Consider the following 16,130-nt stretch of genomic DNA (forward strand, 5'->3'; position numbering starts at 1 on the left):
CCCACAGTGGGGGTAGCCACAACGCTGGCAGTTGAAGACCACCTAAAAAAGAGCATGAACGTTCCCAGTCGTCAAAGATGGAACACAACAAGTTAAATAAGTGAGAACATTCGCTGTTTGGAAATATGCTGTGAGTCAATACGTTGCTTGAAGCACCAGTATGTCTTTGTATGTATGCATGCCTCTTTTCAAAAGGTGTTCATAGTGTATAAGCACAGGAATTTGCATAATTCCGAATATGCAACTGATACTCGATTCGAGGCTAAAATAGTAACAAGTGTTCCTCGTGTCTAGAAAAAAAAAGTAATAAAAAAGAAGGGGAAGTTGAAGGAATCTCCTGGGAAGGCAAGTAGGTCAGCTGAGTGGCGTCTCATTAGCCATGCCGCGCTTGACAGAACTAGGACAGGAGGAGAGGTGGCGTTTTCTTGGTGAGCATGTGGCGCAGTTAAAGTGGTCCGAATTTCGGTCGGCATTGCGCACGCACACGCGCCTGAAGGGACCTTCGGGGGCTGAGGTAAATAGCTGAAAGGTTTGACAGATCAGCGTAGCGGGTTCGTTAAATAAAATAAACTGTGTTCTGATAGCCATCCTGATAATAAGCCAAGCCATTGAAATATAGGGGAAAGGCACACGCTTGGTAGCATATCACTCTAGTCGGTATAAAACTACGTCTTTCAGCATTCATAAATTGTGATAAGGGTTGTTCTAATTGTAGGCCCATTTCTACGAGGAAACCTATATTGAGCAGTCTAAATGGCATGGCTGTGCAAGATGGCTGTGCGTGGGAACTGTGCTCGGGCCTCCGTTGTATTTGAAGAAAAGCCGGCAACGAGCTATCAAAGAACCTTTGTTCATGAATGGACGTGGCGTTTCTCAAGTCACACGTTCTGCTGAACGGCTGGACTGAAGCCTTGTGTTAATTCCAATTTCATTCGCAAATAAAGTTCACGTATGCGTATCCGCCCGTAATGTTTCAGGATAAATTCAACCCTCCATCGGTCTCTTCATTGATTGTCAGAGCTAAGAAGCAGGGGAGTTGCTATGTCTGGAACAGACCCGGGGCTAAGGTGAAGTCGTAACTTTTGCGATTGGGGGCTAGCTAGTATTTTGGCTGTAGCTCCTGAGATTCTATCCGGGGCTACAACCAAAAGATCAGGGGCTATAGCCCCCTTACCCCTCCCCTAGCAACGCCCCTGCTAAGAAGGAAGCTACGAATAGAGAGTGTCTCGTTTCGTGTCAGAAGTTCATTGTACCCAGATAGCCAGGACCAATGGAAATCAATAGTGACGTATCTTATTTTCAGATGCTGTGGGTATGAGCAGGATGGGGATGAAAACATATCACACTGCAGGATATCTCAAGAAAAAACATGATCCCGTGCAGATCTTGCCCTTGAGAGGTTTGTATTTCCTGCATAGCTTATCACAATTCCAGAAAACAATTTGAGCAGTTAATAAAGCAAAGATATTACAAACATTACAATGGCCCTCATTACGACCCTGGCGGAGATCGTGGTGCAATATGCACCATGGAGCACGGCGGAAAGCTGCCGATACCGCCATGGGGGTTGGCGGATTTACCGCCCCATTCCGACCTTGGCGGGGCGGTAAATCCCCAATCCCCATTTTACCCTTCCCCATTCCCATTTTTGCCCCATAGGGTATAATGGGAGTGGGGAAGGAGTTAATTACGCCACCGTAAATTACGGTGGCGTAATTAACGACGAGGTCCCGTAGCGCCATGGATTTTTCCGCCCGGAAAAACCGGGCGGAAAACTCACCATGGCGCTACAGGATCTCGTAGTAGGGCGGACGGGTCCGCCGCGAATACCGCTGGCGTAGACCCACTCCGCCAGGGTCGTAATGAGGGCCAATGTGTGTTGCCTCTCTATCTAAATAGACAGCTTATGTGTCTTGCTTCTGATGTTGCCAATTGAATTCAATCAAACAGTTCAGGGCTATCAATAAACATCGTTTGCACTTTTGTCAACGTCAGATTGAGAGAGTGACTGCGAAAGAGTTAAACTGCTGGATTCTATTACATGTGTATAATTTTGATATATGCAGTGGTGGAAGTGGAGAAAATGAACAAGTGGTACTCTGGCTGAATTAAAAAAAGGACAGTGTGAGATTGTGTGAGGGGTAAGAGGAGATGAGAGGCGTTGCAGGGTGGAGCAGGATGTACTAGACATTTGGTTTGCAACACTCATTGGGCCTCATTACGACCCAGGCGGATTTCGCGGTGCTAAATGCACCGCGAAGCATGGCGGAAAGCCGCCGATAGCGCCATGGGGGTTGGCGGATTTACCGCCCCATTCCGACCTTGGCGGGGCGGTAAATCCCCAATCCCCATTCTGCCCTTCCCCATTCCCATTTTTGCCCCATAGGGTATAATGGGAGTGGGGAAGGAGTTAATTACGCCACCGTAAAATACGGTGGCGTAATTAACAACGAGGTCCCGTAGCGCCATGGTTTTCTCCGCCTGGTAAAACCAGGCGGAAAAGGCCGCCATGGCGCTACGGGAACTCGTAGTATGGCGGAGAGGTACGCCATGCACTACGCTGGCGTAAAACCCTCTCCGCCAGGGTCCTAATGAGGCCCATTGGCTCTTGTTGAATTGGGGTTTGGTTAGACAAAGGCTGGAATAATATAAACGATGTCACCAGATTTCTCTTGACAGAAAAAAAGAATCAGTATATTAATAGATAGAGATCGTTGATGCAACTGTGCAGGCAAATTAAGAAAGGTACTATTTGTCACACATACTATTTAGAACATGTGTATTGGTGTTATCTTTGAATTTAGATTTACACTTAAACACACAATGCCAAACATTGCTTAACCATACTGTGAATTACATTAGGTCAGAACTGCTTACGGCTCTAAACAGTGTCATAATGTAAAAATGACATGTTCCTACATGCATTGCTGTGGAGGATGGGTTGCAATTTGACAAGTGTGTGGGAGCACTGGCTTTTTAAATTGTTATTACATGATACAATTATGCAGGTCATCAATCTCAAAAAGGGTGATCTACTAATCAGACACCCTTTCGTTAAGCTCCATGCCAAGTGCACAGTACACCCATGTGCTTTGCTGCACCAGTTTACTGATCTGAAAAACCTGCCCTTCTCTGGAACAAAGCAATTACACATAGATGTATGTGTACACATGTCCTGTAATCTCTAAACATAAGGCACAGCTGTTTTTTGGTATGGTGACTGAAAATGCACAGAACTATTAAAACCACCTCAAATTACTATCATACTCATCTCAACCCTGTGAGCTCATGCCAGCTATGGAAAGGTTATGTGGGTTTGTAGCCAGACTGCCTAGCTTGGCATCAGAAAGCAAGACAATAGGCAGGAAGACTGAATCTTTTGATCCTCGGGGAGGTGGGTAATGCCTCTCCCAATCATACTGGGACACAGCGGTATCCACTATTGAATGACACAATGAATGGGAAAGAATAGACCATCACATGAGAATCCATATGTGGGAGGTCTGTGTAGATTTTCCCTACTTTTACACCACAATTCTCCGATAGACCTGTTTAAAACAAACAGCAAAAAAAGGGTGGTGCCTTTTCCCGGACTACACCCTGTGAGGGACCTGGCGAGAAGAACAAGGGTATTGTTTTTATTTGAAGAGTATCTTAATATGGGGGTGTCAAGGAGAGCCTGTGACGGATATTTCTTATGAAGGATTCATTTCACAGCATATGAGAATTCAAGAGAATATTCCCATTTAATTGTGGCTGCAAGATTTGAAATATCTCCGTCCCCCTGAAGAATAGTCTGAGAGACGAGGAACAGAAACATGTTGGGGAAAAGGGCAGTTTGAAGAAATTAACATATACTGCCAATACAAGATGGCATTTTTAATATTGTGATTTTGTAGCCACCACGTTACTGGGAGTGGTGATATCTAATGTACGTTTTTATTTTTTTGTATTTGTTGACATATGATATATGCAGCACATGTGTTTTTTTGCAATTTTGAAATACGAGGAGCATACATTTTGCTACATATTTTTATATGAACAAATTGTTTTAAACATTTTGACTAATAAACATTTACATAATAATAAAATGTAAGGTTCAGTTGTTGACTTTGGTTAAAATATAACTATTTTCAATATAATGCTGGTAGATGTTTTTGAATGCTCCCCGTGTGTGCGGCTTTCTTTGTTTGGATTTTGTGACAGTTCCTCGGATTAATCACCCACTATCCGAGACCCCTCTGTAGTTTTTGTGTCTAATACATCTCCTCCAGCCCAGGAAACTCTAAGCAGGAGAATAAGTACACCAGGAACAAATGCAAGCAGCACACCAGTGTATTGCATACCACAGGGCCTTTCAAGTCGGAGTCTTGGACAGGGGTGGGGATATAGTAGCCAGAAAGGACAAAGAAGGGATTTGTCATCTTGATTGTGTGTGGGGCTCTCTCTAGTTCCTGTCTAGTTCATTTCCTGAAGAACCATGCCCCCCGGGTCTGATGCAAGAAGACAATATTGACTTGTCACAGCAACCAGATTGAATCCTTTACAGCAGGCTTACTGTTGTCTAATCCCATGCGCCCTTTAAAGTAAACGTTCTCCTACTCCTTCCTTGATTTACCTTGGACTTTTAAGAACAAAAGTATGCGTCTGGACGTCTTTGGAAGAGCAGTGATTTTGAAAGCCCTCTACCTGAGTTGTAGACAGGTGTTTGAAGGCAGGTGCAAGCTCTGTCTCCTAACCAGGGAACTTTGGGGTGTCTGCAGTTGGACCAAGACTTCCACTCTGCCAGATGCACTGGTAGCCAGGCCCCTCGCCGGAGGTGACAGACTCCTGCAGACACCGGCTAGCCTACCTGAACTGGTAGTAAAGGGAAACATGACTCATCTTGTCCCTAGAGCTCCTAGAGTGGCATTCCCAGCACCAGAGAAGTAAAAGCAACTTGGTTACTGTGTTCCACTACTTTGAATTGGCCACAAAACGTAGTCTGACGTATTTGATGCCTTCGCACCATAGAGGACCTTCCGTGCCTCCTTTGGCACCTTTTGAACATTGAACAATATGATACTGTATCATACCAGTTGATCACTGCAACATGCCAGCAGAGTCTAACACTGCACTTGCCTTGCTCAAAAAAGAAGCTTACTGCTGCAGTATTCTTTGAGCTGCATTATTATTATTATTATTATTATTATTATTACAATTATTATTATTAATTTTATTATTGTATTTATTGAGCACAGACATAGCTCCATGAAGAAACATAGCACTTTACAGTCAGAGGGGGTGTTCACTGTAAGAAAATCAGAGATTCAAGGGAGCAGGGAGCTAATACCAGGGGATTGGGAGAGAGGGCTAATTGGCAGCAAGCAATTGGCAAGCAACCAGTGGAGGAAACAGGGGTTAGCAGATGGTCCTGTCTAATGTCAGGTGGGAGTGGCAAGTGCCTGTACATAGGTTTTAGGGGGGAGCAATTCCTTGAAGAGGAGGTCTTAAGCTCATTCCTCGAATAATGTAAAGTCAAAGGGGGAAGTGTTGTGTTAATGGGGAGGAGGTTCCAAAGTATTGTGGCACTGACAGAGAAGGCCTTCTGGTTCTTTCCTTCCTGCAACAGCAGAGTTCAAGTCTGTGCCTGCCTTTATTCTGGTACATCGTACTCCTCTAAAGATGCTGAGGTTCTCAGCGATATAGCTTGAAACTTGAGGGTGATGTCCTTGTAGATGATGCAGCATAATGTTAAGGTGATATGTGCTTTCAGGGGGAGCCAAGCAGTTTGATGAAAGTTAGAGTGATGTGGTCGAAGTTACAGAATTCTTTGATGAGTCGTAATACATCGCGTGGGACATATCTCACGGCTGAAGGATGAGCACCAAAAGGCCACCCAGAATGTCATTGCCATAATCCAGATGGGAGAGTACAAAGGCTTGACAGCTGATGGGAAGTTAATTGCAGGGATGATGAACTTGATTCTTTGAACAAGCATCTCAAACTGCCTGGACTCTATCATGGACTCTACCAGACCCGCTGGATGCATTGTGTCACTTTCTGACTCAATCTTGCGGTACCCATTGTATCTAATACGCTCGACCATCAAAACAAACTTGGTGGACTCTTCGAACTGCTCTGCACTTTTGCTTCTTCGTACTGCCCAAAGGTTCATCTAGAACTGACTTGGCACAACTTGGCACCTGGATCACTGTTAATTGCTGAAATCAAACCTGGTTTGACCCATATCCACACTGCTGAGAAGCCCTTTATGATGCTGTTGAACAACTAAGATGAAATTAAGATCCTTTTAAGTGGTCCGGACCCAGGTGGTCCTCTTTTGGCACCCTAGTGACTGATAAGATGCTTTTTATTTCGCAAAGATACCTCATTTTAAAGTGACATTGTACTTTCTTGCTGTTCATCTTTGCTACTCATACTACCTTCATATTCATGTCCTGCATTTTCTGTGTTGAGTTTAATTGAGGTATATATTTGTATAGAACTTTGTATTTTGGAGTCTTGTACTATTGCTATTTGGGTGACTACTAGTAATAATAATAATAATGATTTGGCATTTATATAGCGCTACAAACCCTCAGGTATCTGAGTGCTGCTTATTATTACCCACAGTGTGTGGTGCTCATTTATCGAACTCGGAAGGATGAAAGGCTGAGTTTGGCCCCGCCGGGATTTGACAGGCTCTGCACAGATGTCAAAGCGAGCTCTCTACTCGCCATGCCACTTGACCGGCTAATGTTATCACCATGACACCACTCTTAAGAGTATAGTTTGCCCTGGACTCATGGTACCATGAAAGGTGAAAGAGGTATATCTCTTGACTGTGCCTGTGTCATCTTTACGTTAGGGATTATTGTTAGTAGTGTGAGAGCTGAGTAGGTGGTTTAACCAACATTCTTCCTTGTACTCCTAGTAGAGTAGCAATAGTAATTTCATCAAAATAGTACAGGAAGTCAATCCACCTATTACAGGTAAAGCTTTACTTTAATATTATTACTATATCGTTTTCTCTTAATAAATCATTTATCTATAAATAGCAGTAATTGAGCATAACAGAAATGCAATGCTTTTGGCAGTCCTTGAACTCAATTCACTTTTTGGTTGACAGTAATTATCTGTCTGCAATCACTTCAATTTTAAGAAAATGGACTGAAGTACAACTAAGGCAAAAGCAAAGCTCGGGAGTGGAATAGGGTGTCTCACATCACATGGAAGCATATGACAGCACTACTCCCTTGTGATATGCTCCTTTGGTCCATCATTCTGCTACAGTAAGGATGGAGGGGTGACAGAAAAGTGCTGTACAGTTGTCCATGAGGGTGGGGAAAGAGATAAGCAGGGTGATGGAGTAGCATAGAGAGCTAGGAAACAGATTCTCCATAAAGGAGGAGGACTTTGAGGTTGGATCTATATAGTGTTAGAGTTGGAATATTGTAGAGAGGGAGAGGAAGAGCATTCCAGAGTAGGGTAGCGATGAGAGGGAGAAAGCGGAAATGAGAGGGAGAACAGGGGTCTCGAGTAGTGCCAAGGAGGTGAGCTGAGGATGATCATAATGAGTGAGGGGGAGAAAAGGGAGTGGAAATGAGCAGCTAGGTAGGGTGGAGAAAGTCTATAAATAGTTTTGAATATGATGAGAAGTTTATACATAGAACTTTGTTCCATAGATAGTCAGCTAATCTGGAGACAGGCATAGGAGAGAGGGGTAAAGGGATAAAGGTTGAAAAGTGTGCATACTATGAAGTTAAGGACTTTGTCAAAAGTTGTAAAAGCGTAATTCAGACCTAAAAAGGACTAAAGGGAGATTAGCTGTTCAAAAATATAAAAATGAAGAAGATGACAGATTTTCCTGATATTGAGGAGGTTGAGTCTGGCTGCAGTGGTAGATTTGGAGATGACAAGCGAGAAATTGTGAGATGAGGCGAAGATGACACCAAGGTTAGGAGTGTAAGCAGAGTAGGGAAGGTAGTCGGGAGAGAAGAGAAGAAGAGGGGAGAGGAAGAGATAGACTGTTTGGTTGGAAAGCAGAGAACTTCAATCTTAGTGGAATTGAGCAACAGCGAGTGAGACACCATCCACTATTTCATGGTGGAGAAACACTTTGGAATTGTTGCCAACAGCTCATCAGATAAGGAGGAAAAGAAGAAGATATGAGTGCCATCAGTGAAAAGTTGATAGGAGAAGTCATAATAAGAGATCAGGGTGCCAACAGTTGAAATGTAGGGAGTGAAGAGAATTGGACCAAGGACAGACCCAAGGGGAACTTCAGCAGTAAGGGGGGTGAGTGAGGAGGTAAGGCGGTTCTGGGGAACACCTGAAAGTGTCTAGGGGCAAGGAATTAAGCAAATCAAGTACAGGCCTTATTTCTGATGCTATGGAGAGATAATGTAGAGAGAAGGTCAGAATGGGCAACAGTATTGAAGGCAGCAGAGAGGTCAAAAAGAATAAGAATAGATGTACAGTTGTCATAACGTGCAGGAGAGATGAAGTTGCTGTCTCGGTAGAATACAGAGGTCACAAGCCTGATTGAAGTGATTCCCAGAGGTTGTGAGTGTGAAAGAACTCAGTGAGTCGATTGAATACTACTTACTTTTGGATTTTAGAATAGTATGGATGAAGGTTGGCAGGACAGTTAGGATTGGATTGAGACCAGGTTTCTTAAGGAGAGGGATGACATTAGCTGACTTCTAGGATGAGGGAAAAGAAACATTATCAAGAGAGGAGTTAAATAGGGAAGTAAGTGTTACGCTCACCTGGTAACCACGGGGGCGCCACACAATGCTGGATGGGCAGCTGTGCGCCATCTCAGGCTTTCTCTGCTTCGTTATGCGCCGGGCGGTGGGTAGCGCCTATGACAGGAGAATGGAGTGTTTAGGTTTGGGCACGTGGTGGGTGGACTCCCACCTCCCTCTGATCCCAAATCCCCCTCCCCTGGGGTTGTTTCTCACCTTGGGTTTTTATGCATAGAGCTCTCCGTCCTGCTTCTCTGTGAAGGGGCACGTTGTGAGTGCGGGCATTCCGTTGGACCTAGTTCCTTTACTGGTCCGTGGGCCCTTATATCGGGTCCAGACTGGCGGTGACTCCAACTCGTATTGCTGTCTTCAGGTGAGTTATAGTGTCTTTCAGTTTCTAATCTGTCTCTTTCTCCTCCTCCCTTCGTTTTGTCCTTCTTTTCGGTGTTGCCTTTTTTCCACTATGCAACTCCTCTAATTAATGTCTTTTGTTCCCGCAGGGATGGTTGCGGTTAGAGTTTGTGACTATGCGCCGGATGAAAATGAGCTTGCAGCACTGGATGGTGAAGATTACAGGTAAGTGTTAATGTGCGGAGCACGGCGCTGTTATTGGATTTATTACGAGTATTGCTAACCTGTGTTCTCTCTCCTCTCTCTTTCTCCGTGCAGTTTGTAGTGATGCTCTGGATTGCGAGTGAGCGAAGCACAGAATGATTCTTGGATCCGCTGCTTACCCAGGTAAGTGCTGTTAATAATGCTGCCCTTGTTTCTTCACCTTTGCAGGTTGCGGTGGTGCTCCGGAGTGGTGGGCGAGGTGAATGAAGCGCAGTATGTATTCAGGATCCTTTGCTTACTCAGGTAAGTGTTGTGAATAATTCTGTTCTTGTTCTTCCAGGTCGAGCATCCAGATTGATGGCCTCAGGATCGGACCGGAGGCAAGCAGGTATGCAGGAGCTGGACACGGTGAGCGTTACGCTGCAGGAGTGCAGAATAATGCAAAGCGTATATTCCAGTTTGGGCATGGCTTATATAGCCAGCCACACCTGAAGGCCCGACAACACCCAAAACACTGATCTGCATAGCTCAGTTCTAAAAAGTGAGCTGTGTTACAGGCCTCCATGTTGGATTGACATCCACAATTGATACTTGCCCTATTTCTGATAATGAGCTTGGCGCCAGAGGCGCCAGGACTGACTCCACGTGTTCTTATGACAGTATTTAAAGGCCCTTGGGGGCACTTTTAAGGGCTATAGTCCCACTACTGCCGGGGGTCTGTTATACTTGAGGGCCTCAGGGGCATGAATCGTGACAGCACTCCCCCCTAAGGGCCCTCTCACAGTGATTCCTCCGTCTGGTCCTGGCTTGGTTGGATGGTTTTTATAAAAACGTCTTACCAAACGTGGCTCATGGACGTGCTTGCTAGGCTCCCATGTCCTATCCCCAGGGCCGTATCCTTTCCAGTCTACTAAATAAAGTAACTTGGATCTGTTGAGTTTGGAACCCAAGATGTCTCTGACTTCGAATTCCGGTTCTCCTTTAACAAATACCGGAATTGGTGGTGACTTGACCCAAGTTCCAGGCTGAACAGGTTTTAGGAGGGATACATGAAATACTGGATGGATCTGCATTTTTGACGGTAAGGCTATTGGGACGAAATGTTCGAGTTCCTCTTATGGGCACATGCCGAGATGCCAACCAAACTTTATCTCTGACTTGGTATTTGTGATGCTGGAAATGCATCGGAGGGACAGGGCCTCTGTATCCTTGTCCTTTACTGCCTTTTATTGTGTTTTCTGTCATGTTTTCCATGCAGGAGTTCATGTGAGACTCCTGGCGGTGCATCTCTCTCTTTTGGTTTGCTGTGCAGACCCATGGGATAACCTTATGGCACCCATGGGTGGGGGGTACAACCCTGTGCCCCTAGTGTATGTTTTTGGGCACCTGCGTGTGACCCACAGAGCAGGGTATGGGCTGGTGGCAGCTCCATGCTGAATTTGACAGGTGCTCTGTGTATCCACCATTTTGGGATACCCAGGCCCTGCCATTGGAATCAGTTGATTCCTGATATGAAACAAGATGGCCCCTGTGGCCTCTTGATTTCTATTGCCTGTTACCTTGTTTTCCCAAAGTCCTGGGAAGCCCTGACTCTGTCCCTTACCCCTGCCCGGCTGTTGGGTGGAGGTTCCATAAATGGTGTTGCTGTGAAGTCCAGTCCAGACTGGCTGGAGCCTTCCCAGTGACTGTATATTGTGGGTACACCCTGTGGGTGGGACCTGGGTGAATGGAGTGTGTGACAAATACACATTCTGTGTCGTGGATATCTAGTATCTGGTGTTTGACACAATGACTGAGGCAGCCCTGCCCGAAACTGGTATGAATGCAGTGTGGAGTGTTGAATGGCTGGGTACATGTCCCAATACACATAACTTGTTGTGAGTGTCTGGAGAGAAGTGAATAGCCTGAATGCACTATGCACCTGATTGGCTGCCTGCCTGCATGAATGCCCTTCTGACCGATTGGTTGCCTGAGTGTGACCCAGCAGAATGAATGCAAGATCAACTAGTATATCTGGGGGCCTCTCACTGCTAGAATTCGTTTTCAGAAGCTGAAGTCCAAACTACGAAGAGCAACTGTAGTGAAACTGAAGCTTGACCTTGAAGCCCTGCTAGAAGAGAAGACTTGCTATTGCCCTTCTTCAACAATGTGAAAGCTGCTGTGTCTCCAAGGACTGACCCAGAGAGGACCTGGTAAGGTGCCCTCTTCCCGAGCTACGAGGGACCATCATGCACCAGCTGATCTTTGCCAAAGCTCCCTGGTAGACAGACCTACAACAGGCTGTCGACCGGAGACGGGGACTCCACGGAATCCCAAAGAGAAGCGCCCGGACTGTTGTCCGCCACTGTCGACGACTGCCATCTCATCCCCGACTGGAGATGGCGTGCTCCCGTTGCCTAAGAACTTTCGATTCACGGATGCGCTCGTCCGCACCACCGCCTGCCCTGCCTTATCCCACTGGAGAAGGCCAGGACGTTGACATGCCGAGGAACATCCGCCAGTAGGTTTCCCGCCACAAAAAGACCACAAAGACGCCGACGACTCAACACTCTTGCTGGGCCACAGTTGTTCAAATATTTTGCGGTCCTGAACTATCGACAGTGAGGTGCCCTGCATGCCTCTTCCTTGCAGGACATTTATGCTTCCCCGTCGACGAGAACCGCTAGGAAAGAAGCTGCCACTTCACTGTCATAGTTCACTGTATTCTCCTTCGGACGTTCGACAACTTGTGACTCCTGCCTTAAAGGGAGGGTACTCAAGAAGGGCCGTCGATTCCCCGATGAGGAACGCTACACCGTCAGGTACTTTTGGGTTGCAGGACTATTGGAAAGTCTCTTGTGAACAATATATAGACTGGGCTTGTGATATATCTTTATTCTATAGGTTGCCCAGGTGGGGGGATCTCCACACAGAACTGTGTCTTGTTATTGGGGCCAGTATTCTGCCACTTGTTCTAACCAACTGCTTTCCTCTTATTGATTTGTGTGCCATTTAACCATACAGTTGATGCACTTTAAAGAGATCTAATAGTAATTGAGGTACCACGTAGAACTGTATATTTTTGCCATTATAGATAACCGAGTACAAAGTGAGTTATCGTGATATTGTACATAACCTTGAATATTAATTATATAAATATTGTGTTTTAACTAATACAATGTGTGGATATTCCTTTGTGGATGCTTGGGGACTACACTGTACTTTAGAACCAGCCTGCATTACCTCCTAAGAAGCTAGGCCTTGATAGATCGTCCATTGCTACCACAATAGAGAATCTTGGCTGGGGTCCTCTGTACCTCTCCTCTACCATATAGAGAGCTGAAGTACAGGCAACTCCGACCCGTCTTTACATTATTCTCGAGATTTTCTTCGATGTTGGTCAGAGATCTTTTCTGTCTTTCTTTGGCTTGTACCAGGTGTTCTGCTGCCCTTTTGAAGGCCTGAGTGATGGTTGTATGTAAGGTTTTTACAGCAGGCTTCTCCAAGGCCATGGGGGGATCCAACTTGGAAGTACGTGGATGTCTTCCACACACGATATAAAATGTACGCTGTCCGGTGCTGGTGTCTAGCGAATTATTGTAGGCATGTTCGGCTATCCATAGCAAATCCTTCCAACTCGCTTTGACCATCAGTTTGGGGATGGTGACTAGTGGATAGATGGATATCGATTTGGGCAATAGCACAACTTTTCTTCCAGAAGTTAGAAACAAACTGGCTACCACGGTCTGAGATCAGGATGGAAGGGAAACCATGTAATCGTACGATTTGCTCTAAATATACCTTTGCCAAACTGGACGCAGGTGGTAGGCGCTTGAGTGGAATGAAATGGCCCATTTTGGAGAATAGGTCAACTACTACCAGGATAGTGTTAAATCCGTGGCAGGGAGGCAGAACTTTGGTGAAATCGAGGGAAAGTGTATGCCAAGGTTCAGGCGGAATTTCCAGGGGTTGAAGAAGGTCTGCGGATTTTTGTTTCTGTGATTTGTTCTGTGCACAAATGTCACATGATAACACAAACTGTGTAATGTCCTTTAACCAGGTCGGCCACCAATTGTTCATTTTTACCTTAGCTTGCGTCTTGGCAATTCCTGGATGTCCTTCTATCAGGGAGTGGTGATAGCTGGAAACGACTTGTTCCTGTAAGGCCTTACTCGGTAGATATAGACGCCCTCTGAAGTATGGGAGTTGGTCCTTTGTTGTGTGATGTTCACTCCGGGAGGTCCATTCTTGTAAAGCCTTGGTGTTCATTAGGAGCTGAATTCCTTCTTGGAGTTTGTCTAGAAATAACATTGTTGTAAACCCTAGTAGTCTTTAACCTGGAACATTGGCTACAGGTTCTGGGGTTGAATATGCGTTCTCATCAATACCCATGCAGGACAGTGCGTCAGCCTTTCCGTTCTGGACTCCAGGTCATTACGTGATCATGTAATCATATTCTGCAAAGAATAAGGCCCATCGAGTTGACAGGACGATTGAGCCTTTGCCGTCTCAAGGTTTTGCAGGTTACGATGATCAGTTATTACCGTGATGGTATGTCTGGCACCTAGGAGATAATGTCGCCAAGCCTTAAAGGCTGTTTTCATTGCCAGGAGTTCTTTATCTGTTATCGCATAGTTAAGTTCAGGTGTAGAAAATTTACGTGACCAAAAGGCCACGGGGTGTAGCTGGCTGGTTTTGGGATCTCTTTGGGAAAGAACAGACCCCATTGACATGTTGAAGGCGTTGGTTTCTACTACATATGGGAGATCTGGGTGGGGGTGTCGCAGCACCGGGGCTGAGGTAAGTCTTTTCTTGAGTTGCTGAAAGCCCTTTTCCGCCTCATTTGTCCATTGGAAATGTCTGTTTTTACGTAATAAAGAAGTAATCAGGTGTACAATATGGGAGGAGCCCGGGAGGAATCGGTGATAAAAATGTGCAAAGCCGAGCATGCTCTGAACACCTTTGACTGATGACGGTGATGGCCAGTTAAGAATGGCATCCACTTTATGCATATCCATCCCAACGCTTCTGGGAGTGAAAGCAAAACCAAGGAACTTGACTTCGGTGACATGGAAGGAGCATTTTTCAAGTTTGGCGTATAGTTGATGCTGTCGAAGCTTTGCAAGGACGGAGCGAACGTGCTTGACATGGTCCTGCTTAGAATAGGAGTACACCAAGATGTTGTTGATGTAAACTAAGGCACATATGTCGATCAGCTCACACAGTATGTCGTTCATGAAGTACTGAAACACGGCGGGTGCGTTGCAAAGCCCGAAGGGCATCACCTGATATTCGTACAGCCCATACTTGGTAGGAAAGGCCATCTTCCATTTGTCTCCTTTCTTTACGCGCTTGAGATGGTAAGCCACCCTGAGGTCCAATTTGGTGTGAATTTGGGCATCCTTGACTTGGTCTAGCAGTTCTGGGATGAGGGGTAGTGGATAGCTGTTTTTTACTGTTACTTGATTTAATGCTCGATAGTCGATGCACGTTCTCAAGTCCCCCTCCATCTTGGGTACGAAGAAGAGGGGTGAGGCTGCCGGGGACTTGAATGAATGGATAAGATCATTTGTCAGGAATTGGTCCAGATAGTATTTCAGATGGAGATTTTCAGGTGCGGTGAGTGCATAAATCCGGCTACATGGGATTTCTGCACCAGGTAAGAGTTTGATCTGACAGTCATACGGCCTGTGAGGGGTAGGTTATTGGCCTGCTCCTTTTGGAAGATGTCTTGATAGTCTTGGTATTCGCTTTGTAGCGTATTTGTTACACCTAGCACCACTGCCTCTTGACCTTGGACAGGTGTCTTTGGATCTGACAACGATATTTCAATCGCTGGAGAAAGCCAGATTTTTTGCACGCCAGTCTATGTTGGGATTATGAGCCACCAACCACGGCATCCCTAAAATCACCCGGAACTGAGGGGCCTTGATAAGGTCGAAGGCAATGGCTTCCCAATGTCCGTTTTGACACAGAAGGGTCAATTCCGCTGTGCGTTGTGTCACAGGACCAGAAGATATCTTGGTGCCGCCGACAGTGGTGACCTTCTCAGTTGTCATTTTCTGACAGAGAGGAAGCCCGATCCTTGTTGCCAGGTCTTGGTCTATGTAGTTAACAACAGCTCTGCTGTCTATGTATGCCTCCACAGCATGCATCCGAAGAAGGTTGTTGTTGACTGAGCAAAATCACAATAGGGGCAAGGTGCGAGGTCTGTGGCTCATTCCTTTGCTCGACAAACAGACCTCTGTGCCCCTCTGTTCAGCCAGGTTGTCCCTCTGTTTGTTAAATGCACTAGATTTCTGGTGCTCCTCATCAAATTCCTCTTGAGAGTGGATGTCTTTAATGATTAATTCATTATTTTCCTCTTTCAAGGATTCTATGTGGTTCTGTAATGTGAATATCTGTTCTGCACAGACTCTATTATAATTTAATTGATGTGCTAGTTTCTGTTGACTATGTTTTAAAGAGTCAACCCTTTCCTGATACTCATCTTGCAGTGTCTATAATTTGGTATCTTGCTCTGCCTTCTCTTGCTGTAAGAGAGCCAGATCTTCCTTTAGTTGGTAATATACTGCCTAGCCTCTGTTTCTGATTATTGACTCTTCTGGAGCCTTTGCTCTGCAGAGTCCAGATTAGTTTGGATTTCCTGCAGTGTTTCCCCTTGCTTCTTTGCCAGATCTATGTTGTCTGCATGCTTTTCCTGTATTATTCCTATTTGGAGGTACAGGTAGTCCGCTATTTTGGCAATTTTACACTGCTCCTGCTTTATTTTTGGGGCTATGTACAGTTCGCTACACGCTTGGTGTAATGGACCCTTGTCCTGCCATGTATGTAGGTCTATTGCAGTGACTTGTTGTTTTATTT

Source organism: Ambystoma mexicanum, chromosome 6p, assembly GCF_040938575.1.
Source record: "Ambystoma mexicanum isolate Mex_15411 chromosome 6p, UKY_AmexF1_1, whole genome shotgun sequence".
NCBI classification, from domain to species: domain Eukaryota; kingdom Metazoa; phylum Chordata; class Amphibia; order Caudata; family Ambystomatidae; genus Ambystoma; species Ambystoma mexicanum.